General features: G+C 42.3%; 1 non-coding gene across 1 annotated transcript; it reads right to left on the bottom strand.

The window, feature by feature from the left end:
* Positions 1-2,495: 2,495 nt before the first annotated feature.
* LOC115143808 (U7 small nuclear RNA) lies at positions 2,496-2,550 on the bottom strand. Its single transcript, XR_003865705.1, has one exon. It is a non-coding gene; the product is annotated as a U7 small nuclear RNA (small nuclear RNA).
* Between the last annotated feature and the right edge of the window lie 7,966 nt (positions 2,551-10,516).

Here is a 10,516-nt window from a genome sequence, read left to right as displayed (position 1 = left end):
TGTCGATGTAGATAGGGGGGTGCTCCCTCTGCTGTTTCCTGAAGTCCACAATCATCTGCTTTGTTTTGTTGACGTGGAGTGAGAGGCTGTCTTCCAGGCACCACACTCCCAGAGCCCTCACCTCCTCCCTGTAGGCTGTTTCGTCATCGTTGGTAGTCAACCCTACTACTGTTGTGTCGTCTGCAAACTTGATGATTGAGTTGGAGGCGTGCTTGGCCATGCAGTCATGGATGAACAGGGAGTACAGGAGGGGGCTGAGCACACACCCTTGAGGATGTGTGCACCCTAATAGGATGTGGTAGGAGTCGTAAGGGACATCATCATGACACCTGTTAATACTTATTGTTTATAACTTTGTTTGAAATGTATTTCTTATTGTAGCAGCAAGTAAAATATACCCTTTGTGTTTTATAGAAATGCAAGTGTCACAGCATTCATCGGAAGAAGAAGAGGAATCGTCAGACCAAAATGCAGCGAGGTACGTATTCATTTTTAATATACTGAACTGAACACTCAAATACAAAACAACAAAAGAATAGCCGAAACAGTTCTGCAAGGTGCAACCAACACTAAACAGAAAATAACCAACCGCAACTAACAGTGGGAAAACAGGCTACCTAAGTATGGTTCTCAATCAGAGACAACGAAAGACAGCTGAAACAGTTTTATTGCAAGGAATTCTAATTGGTCAACCACAGGCTAGGGTTCGGATATAAAACTATATCCTGCCTCTTTGTTCTATGGAAAGAATCACTGAGGATAAGGAAGAATGAACATCTACTTCTCAGCACAACATCTATGATTTGGTTTTATCTTTGAATAAATCTTTTTTTCTCCCCCTGATTTGCTTTGGATCTGTGTTATTGAAGAGTAACATCAAATGCCAACATTCCTGATATTTAATTGCACACAACTGGTGTCCCGGGTCTAAATCAGTGCCTGATTCGAGGGGAACAATGAAAAACACAGTGGAACTGGCTTCGAAGTCCATAGTTTGAGGGCTCTACACTATACTTTCTTGTTTTGTCACATAAACTGAAATTAGGTGAACTATTAGGCAAACTACATTTTAGAAACCAGGAAATGGCGGAGCGAATACTGCATAGTGCATCTTTCATTTGACTAACCTGTAACAAGTCCAGAGAAAGTCTAGTTAAACATCTATCTGTCGAATTGACCTGAAATCGCCTGCTGCTGTGGAGATTATAGCTTTCCAGCATTGCAGCAAGGGTTACCCACATAAAAGTGTTATAGTATACTATAACATGGTATAAATATTATAGTATTCACTGTAGTGTTTTTTCAGACTTTATTGTAGTATTCAATCTAGTGTTTTTGCGGACTGTAGTATGTGCTATAGTAATTAATGTAGTATTTTTGCAGATTATAATATACTGTAGCATTTACTGTAGTGTTTTTGCAGAATGTTCTATGCTGTAGTATTTACTGTAGTGTTTTTGCAGAATGTTCTATGCTGTAGTATTTACTGTAGTGTTTTTGCAGAATGTTCTATGCTGTAGTATTTACTGTAGTGTTTTTGCAGAATGTTCTATGCTGTAGTATTTACTGTAGTGTTTTTGCAGAATGTTCTATGCTGTAGTATTTACTGTAGTGTTTTATGCAGAATGTTCTATGCTGTAGTATTTACTGTAGTGTTTTTGCAGAATGTTCTATGCTGTAGTATTTACTGTAGTGTTTTATGCAGAATGTTCTATGCTGTAGTATTTACTGTAGTGTTTTATGCAGAATTTTCTATGCTGTAGTATTTACTGTAGTGTTTTTGCAGAATGTTCTATGCTGTAGTATTTACTGTAGTGTTTTTGCGGACTTTACTATACTGTAGTATGTGCTATAGTAATTAATGTAGTATTTTTGCAGATTATAATATACTGTAGTATTTACTGTAGTGTTTTTGCAGAATGTTCTATGCTGTAGTATTTACTGTAGTGTTTTTGCAGAATGTTCTATGCTGTAGTATTTACTGTAGTGTTTTATGCAGAATGTTCTATGCTGTAGTATTTACTGTAGTGTTTTTGCAGAATGTTCTATGCTGTAGTATTTACTGTAGTGTTTTATGCAGAATGTTCTATGCTGTAGTATTTACTGTAGTGTTTTTGCAGAATGTTCTATGCTGTAGTATTTACTGTAGTGTTTTATGCAGAATGTTCTATGCTGTAGTATTTACTGTAGTGTTTTTGCGGACTTTACTATACTGTAGTATTTACTGTAGTGTTTTTGCGGACTTTACTATACTGTGGTATTTACTGTAGTGTTTTTGCGGACTTTACTATACTGTAGTATTTACTGTAGTGTTTTTGCGGACTTTACTATACTGTGGTATTTACTGTAGTGTTTTTGCGGACTGTAGTATGTGCTATAGTAATTAATGTAGTATTTTTGCAGATTATAATATATTGTAGCATTTACTGTAGTGTTTTTGCAGACATTACTATAGTATTTACTACAGTGTTTTTTTTTATCTTTGACATAGAAGTGGAGGCTTTCTTTTTCAGGAAACCAGCTGGAGAAATACTAAAAGAGCAAATTTTCTATAAAGTGTATGTAGTTACACTGCCGGCCAAAAGTTTTAGAACACCTACTCATTCCAGAGTTTTTCTTTATTTTTACTATTTTCTACATTGTAGAATAATAGTGAAGACACCAAAACTATGAAATAACACATATGGAATCATGTAGTAACCAAAAACGTATTTATTACTACATAGCCACCCTTTCCCTTGATGACAGCTTTGCACACTCTTGGCATTCTCGCCAAAGGGTTCTCCCACCAAGTCAAAACGGGGATCCGTTTTGGCCACCGCCCACCGGGCCAAGCTCCCAACCACCAGGCAACCAACCATCAAAGATTCCCCACAGTTCCCCAAAAGCTGCCCCTCAACCATCCAAAACCTCTCCCTCTCCTTGTGCTGATCTATTGGAGTCGTGGTGAGAGGGTTACATAAGCAAGTGACATCATCATTCTACTCTCTATCCAGTACCTCCCTAACGATGAGGCACTTTGATCTCTTGGAGCAATTAGCTCATGGTGGAGATAAAGATAGGCCAGTCTCCTCCTCTCCTCCTGTTCTCCTCTTCTCCCTTCATCCACCTCTTCTCTTCTTCCTCTACTTCCCCCTCCTTGGCTCTGTGGCGAGGCCAGGCGAGGTGAGGGAGGAAGATGACAGCCTCACTTTCTGTGAACATCCTTATCAGCTCGGCACATATTGATCACATTAACATTACGTCACACTCTAATCAATGGCTGGCCCAGCTACTGAGCTGTGCTTAAAGTGAAGACAAAAGGATTTTATTTTTCATCATCTCATCTCATCTATCATCTCTATCTCCTCCTCCCGCTCGCTCGCTCTTTGTTTATTTATCTCTCTCTTTCTTTCTCTGCCTCTTCCCTGCCTCTTCCCTGTCTCGGTCTCTCTCTTTCACTCACTCTCTCTTGATCCCTCGCTTTCTCCGTCCATTTTCCCCTCTCTCTCTGTTTTTATGATGGGGACCCAGGTGTTGGCTGAAATGGAGGACATGAAGACAGTGGAGAGAGCTATTGAGCAAGCAGCAGGAGTTAAATGGAACAAATACAATCCCTGTTTTTGTTTCTTGTGGGTAACTGAACATCACCAAAATATGTTCTTACATGCGCATGCACAGACACACACACACACACACACACACACACACACACACACACACACACACACACACACACACACACACACACACACACACACACACACACACACACACACACACACACACACACACACACACACACACACACACACACACACACACACACTGATAAACAACCTTGTAAACCCTACACTACAGCTTTGTTCCAATGTCCTGCAGCAAATATTCTCTGTGATCTTTCAGAATTGATAGTGACCCCCTTTATATCCATTTCTCTCCAACACAAACAGCAGAGCCAGCAGACTGTGGATGTAGCCCCTGCAGAACATAAGAATTACTGTCAGTCTCTCACCAGAGCATGCCCAAATCCTTAGAGCAACTTTGGACCAAATGTATTAATATGATTTACATGAAGTTCAACTTCTCGCATGCAGCCAAGGAGGCCATTCTAAAATAAGCAGTGGTGACAGAGCCAATGTGTTATGTGTGCCAGACCCGGGGCAGGGGGGTCTCCCAGGGGAGCGCTGGCCTGGAAATGACACAGACTGTGAGAAGAACACAGATGCAGGAGAATCAGTCATCTCATCTGCAGGGGCCCAAAAAAAGGACAAAGATGCATTACAGGAGCTATGGACACAAACACCTGATATTTCACGCATAAGGGTTTAAATGTTACTTCAGAGAGGGATTATTATGCAGGAGAGATGATTCAAGGGCATGTTTTCAGCACCAAGAACACTTCATCTTTTCAGAGGCACTGTGGTAGCTATATTTTTCGAAGTGCTTATTTACAGAAAATAGCATTATTTATGACATTGTTCTAAGGACTCTACTGAGGATTTCTTACAAACTAAATGACCTTCCAAGATGTTTGATGTATAACTAGGTAATAACAGGTTTAATATAATAACAAGGGGTCAAAGACAGCGATGATACTGACATTGCTGAAATATAGCAATATACAGTATTATGATAAAATAAGTGGTCATGTCATAGTCATGTTTACCGCAAGGTCAATATCCTCTCCAACATCTTGACTGCATTATAATCTGCAACTAAACTGACACCTTTTAAAGTGGAATGATTTTTGAGAAACCACAATGGAATCTCTGGAGAGCTGAGGTGATAGAAGAGAGGAACACAATCCAGTGTCAAATGGAACATGAGGTACAGAAGAATGATTCCCTCCAGAGCCACACAGAATGGCCTGGAATATTCTAACAGGGCCATGGCACGCAACAAGAAACACCAGGACCTGTAAAAAGCAAGAGCTTCACACTTAAGCAAAGGCACCATGCCGTAAAGCGAAAGAAAAGCCCTATGTCAAGGGTATCAACAACACTACAGACCCAATGTCCCCCATGCATGCCTCCACTATTCCCAGCCACAACTGTGAAATGACCAGAATGCCTTCCTCTTAACTGTGAAAAGGTGAAAAAAACTCAAATTTCAACACCTAGTTTTAGCTTGAGACCCCAAAGACAACTGTGACCGAGTCAGAAACCCATCAAACAGAGAGAAGAGGAAGTAAGGATTCATTTAACCATGTAAGGAACTTTCTAGCCATGCAAATCTGATTGTCAGTTTCTGCCAGGAAATCCATAACCACAGTGCGATATTAATTACTCCTGCAGGATCCATTCTATATTTAATATGCAAGGCGCATCCAGTCATTACCAGCCTGTGTTTCAGCCCTGGCCTGCATGTCAGCAGTAATCAAATCTAAATGTTAACAACAACACGTCCAGCAATCAATACAGAGGAGGAAGGAGGAGGGGGAATTTACAGCACAATATGAATTCATCATTTCATGTGTGTTTGTTTCTTCATTTTTACACCATGTCAAAATCCTATTGACACATATCAACCTCTCGCCCCTTCATATTCCATTGGGGCTCCCGAGTGGCACAGCGGTCTATGGCACTGCATCTCAGTGCAAGAGGCGTCACTACAGTCCCTGGTTTGATTCCAGGCTGTATCATACCCGGCCGTGATTGGGAGTCCCATAGGGCGGCTCACAATTGGCCCAGTGTCATCTGGGTTTGGCTGGGGTAGGCCATTGTTGTAAATAAGAATTTGTTCTTAACTGACTTGCCTAGTTAAATAAATGTTTAATTTTATCAAATAAACATAAAATGTTTAAAAAATATTCCCTGAATATGATTCTCTCAGTGTTCTTTTGCATCACTTTTCACACAAACCTACTTTTGTAGTAGATATTCTTCAGTCCACATACATTCAATCTATTTATTGATCCTTTATCAAACATTTCATTATGTATTGTAATACAAAAAAACTATTATATTTTATTATCACTAAATACGTAGTTGATGAATCAGATTATGCATGACATAATGTATCTGAAGATAACTGCTCCAGTCGCCCAGTTTATCAAGCCCTCCAGCTGGTCTAACCTCAGCTTTATGCAGGGAGTGACCAGAGACTGTCAGACTGCCATCAGCCCTGGCTCAATCAGCCTCAACTGCAGTGCTTAGTTACTGGGCAACAGTCAGATGAGAATTTAAACAGCTCAGATAACGCTGCCCTGAAACTTCAACAGTGGAGCAACACTGACCTCTAGTGTCTGAGAAAATCACAGAACAACTCTGCCTGTTGCTCTCCCACCCCGCAGCTACTTGAGTTCTCAAATTGCTTTCTTAAATCATTCTGAATGTGAGAGGGGACATAGATCAAGCCCTGGAGGAATACAAAAAAAAACAAAGCACTGTGCCAATTACTGGCCGTGGGTCCACATCAGACTTTTAAAAACCTAATCAATCACTTTCCCCCTACATGCTATGTGTGTGCGTGTGTGGGTGTGTCTATGTGTGTCACCCAGATCGTAGCCCAGAGTTTACACCACCACTGTAGGTAGACAGTAGCCTACCTCCACTGCCTGTGACTTATTCAGAATACTGAAATGTTTAGTGACCTTGGGATAGCTAGAAATCGGAAATGTGCACCTGTCACACAGCTCTTCTCTCAAAAACCAGCCCTCCAGATCAGTTCTGTTTTAGACAGGCAGTGAAGAGGCCACCTGCAGGTGTTAGTGCTCAGAGTGTGTCAGGGGCACTGAGCTATAATTATAACAGTTAGGGGCAACCCAGGAGTCCTCCCAGGTCTGGACAGGCTCATTAGTATAGGTATGTTACTGAACATAGGGATCCACTGTAACAAACAGGCAGGGCCAGGGCTGACAACAACAAAAACATTCTACTGTGAAGAAGAGACATGTTCGATTGGCACCACGTTCACACAGGCAGGACTGAACAGATGCCATTCATTTCTGCTGGCCAGTGGCCCAAAGATCAGTTGGCCACCCATCTCCAAAAAACACCAACCAGTAATGAGTGAAATTAATGCTCAACTCAGTGATAAGACAGCAAGAAGCTACACTACATAGTTTTTTCCTTCTCTCCAATTCCCTTTCTCTGTTCCTCTCTTTCTCCCAACCCCCCTCCCCCACGCCCCCCCCCCCCTCTCTCTCTCCCTCTTTGTATCTTCCTCTCACTCTCGCTTCCTCAATCTCTTTCACTCTCTTTCACTCTCTCTCTCTGTCTCTCTCTCGCGCTCTAGCTCTCTTTCTCTCTCTCACGCTCTAGCTCTCTTTCTCTTTCTCTTTCGCGCTCTTGGTCTCTTTCTCTCTCTCGCTGTCTCTCTTCGGTAGTTGGCATGTTGGTTGCTGATGCATTCCTATGACATATTGAGGTAATAAAAAGCCCCTCCTCTGGGACAGCCATGCTGGACTAATTAAACACCTCCTCTGTGACCTTATTGCGGAGGCAGTTGCCATGGAATAGCAATACATTTGGGCCCTGCGTCATCTAGATCTCTCATCTCCAATTTATAGGGTGTCGTTACCTCAAAAGTCCCAATTACACAAAATAATCTCCTCAGTATAAATGAGCTGGATTGACCTCCAGCACAGAGACACTACTTTGATAGGAGGGGTACAGACTATTTGTGTTTGTCGAGCACATGTGAGATGGATGGAGAAAGGTTGTCTTATCACTATGTGCAGTAGGTTATAGTTCCCCAACCAATAGAATGAATAAACATGACCAAAGAACACTATCTTCCCTGCATAAGTGGAAGCAAATAGATTTTTTTCTGCCTCAGGCAAGGTAAATAAATGTACAGGCCGCTCTTGAATAAGCAATCTGGAGGCCAGTTTGTAGTTATTCCCCCTCTCATTATTAACCAGAGAAGAACATTAAATTAACATGAAGAACATTAAATCCTAAACCATATGTCTCGTGTTGCTCAAAAACATAATTACTTCCTACTAAAGAACAAGATGTTTTCTATATTGTGTGACTGAGTGGGTGTGTGTAGACACAAGGCAAGCTGAGGAGATGAGAGAATCCAAAATAGCAAAGTAAAGAGTGTGAAACTGAGGCACCTGGTGCTGTGCAATGTGTGGTCAACCTGTAAGACTTCAGAGGTTGTGTGCTGTGTGTGTGCTGTGTGTGTGCGTTGTGTGTGCGCTGTGTGCGTGTGTGTGTGAGGGGGTTGAAGGTGTCCTTTGATTTGGCCTGTTGTGCACTGGGGCTCAGTGCGACAGATGACTCAGCACCTGTCATCACGATTCACCACTCATCAGTCATCCTCTCCATATGCTGCCCATTAAAACCAGACATGTGAGCAACTTTCTGGCAAAGTCCAAGCACCTACTGACCCACTCAACATCTGCTTACAAAGCCTTAATCACATTCAGTGGAGAGATGAAGAGGAAGAGAAGAGAGAGAAAGAAAGAAAGACAGAAAGAAAGAAAGAAAGAAAGAAAGAGAGAAAGAGAGATTGAGTGTGAGAGTGTGCGTGTGTATGTGTGTGAGCCTGGGTTTCTGAGAAAGAGATGCAGAGGTTATTCTCTTCAAAAAGACAGGATTCAAAGAGCAGGGAGTTTCAAAAGGAACCAGCACTGAGGGCAGTTTGGTTTGAACTGTGTTTGTGAAAAGGACTCTGGGTAAGAAATACATTTCTGAAGACCATTAAGTGAGTTTCTGTCAGAGATAGGAGAGGAAAGTAGTATGAGAAATGAGGGGGGTGGGGGGTTGGAGGAAGGCATCGGCACATCTGCAGAGGGGCTATAGGGGGCGGTACAGGAAATGTACAGAAGCAGCAAAAGTGTGTGCTCACATTGAGGGAGGAAGAGAGAGAAAGAAAGAAAGAGAGAGAGAAGAGAGAAAGGAAAGAAATAGTGAGACACATAGTGGGACAATAGTGAGACACATAGTGGGACAATAGTGGGACACATAGTGGGACAATAGTGGGACGCTTAATGTGACAATAGTGGGACACATAATGTGACAATAGTGGGACATATAATGGGACAATAGTGGGACACATAATGGGAAGATAGTGGGACACATAATGGGACAATACGCCCTGACCGTAGATTGCTTTGTATGTTTCTATTTTTTTGTTTGGTCAGGGTGTGATGTGGGTGGGTATTCTATGTTTTGCTCTATGTTTGTATTTCTATGTGTTTGGCCTGGTATGGTTCCCAATCAGAGGATGCTGTCAATCGTTGTCTCTGATTGAGAACCATACTTAGGTAGCCTGTTTTCCCACTAGGATTTGTGGGTAGTTGTTTTCTGTTTTGTGACAGAACTGACAGAACTGTTTCGTTTCTTTCATTCACTTTGTTATTTTGCTTTGTGTGTTCAGTCTAATAAATTAACATGGACACTTACCATACTGCATATTGGTCCGATCCTTCCTACTCCTCCTCAGATGAAGAAGAGATTCGTTACAGGGAAACATAATGGGACAATAGTGGGACACATAGTGGGACAATAGTGGGACACATAGTGGGACACATAGTGGGACAATAGTGGGACACAAAATGGGACAATAGTGGGACACATAGTGGTAGAACATTGGCCTCGGGCTGTGCTACGTGCTGTGACTCCCATCTCTGCCTTCAGGAAGCTGTGTGTGTGTGTATGTCTGTGCATGCATGCACGTGTGGGTGTTTGAGTTAGGGGCCAGCATCGGCCCACATTCCCTGCTCAACCTGGTGCTGTAGTGATGGCTACAGCATTACAGTGTCAGTGGCCCTGTGCCCCGCCACGCAAGCTCCTTCACACACACGTAATAAACCCACTCCATCACCCGATCAAGCTCAGCCGCACAGACCAATCACATGCAACAGCCCAAAGAGAGCAAATTAATTATAGATGTACGTTAAATTACTTTCACTACCTCCCCTGGTCCATGGATGGGACAGAGAGAGTGACTAATGAAATAGTGTTTCAATACCTCCTCTAGCCGTGAACTCTCCCCTGTCTCTCTTACTCTCTACTGCTCCCACTCTTTTTCCAACCCTCTATTTCTCCTTCGCTTTTCTACCCCACCTCTTCTCTGCTCTGTACCTCCCCTCCTTTACTGCCTCTCTCCTTCTCTCTCGCTGTCTCTCTCTCTCCTTCCCTCCCTCCATCTATCTCAATGTGGCTGACTGCTGAACAGTTTTTATTCTATTCAGTTTTTATTCTGTGTGTGGGTGTGAATAGATAATGCATTAAGGAAGGTCTACTGGGGGGGATGAGAGGTGGAGAGAGAGGTGAATTGTGCAAAAAAGACCGAAATGACCCAGGATCCATCACTGCAGGATTCCTAACAGGGGAAAGTGTGAAATAGGTTCTGATCCATGTAGGTACTGGGAAGAGAGAGGAGAGAAGGGGAGGGATAGATTATGGCCAGACTCCACAATAAGGGAAAAAGTAAACCCTCCTGTATATACCATCTCTCATATAAACAATATACAAAACTCACACATATAAAGATAGTGCAACAGACCCAACTGTTAAACAACTTCATTTTGGTCAGAATAAACCCCCTTGGTCAGAATAAACCCCCTTGGTCAGAATAA

This window comes from Oncorhynchus nerka, linkage group LG15 (assembly GCF_034236695.1).
Source record: "Oncorhynchus nerka isolate Pitt River linkage group LG15, Oner_Uvic_2.0, whole genome shotgun sequence".
In the NCBI taxonomy this organism is placed as follows: domain Eukaryota; kingdom Metazoa; phylum Chordata; class Actinopteri; order Salmoniformes; family Salmonidae; genus Oncorhynchus; species Oncorhynchus nerka.
Note: the sequence above shows the minus strand (reverse complement) of the source record. Positions and strands in the feature narration are given on the sequence as shown.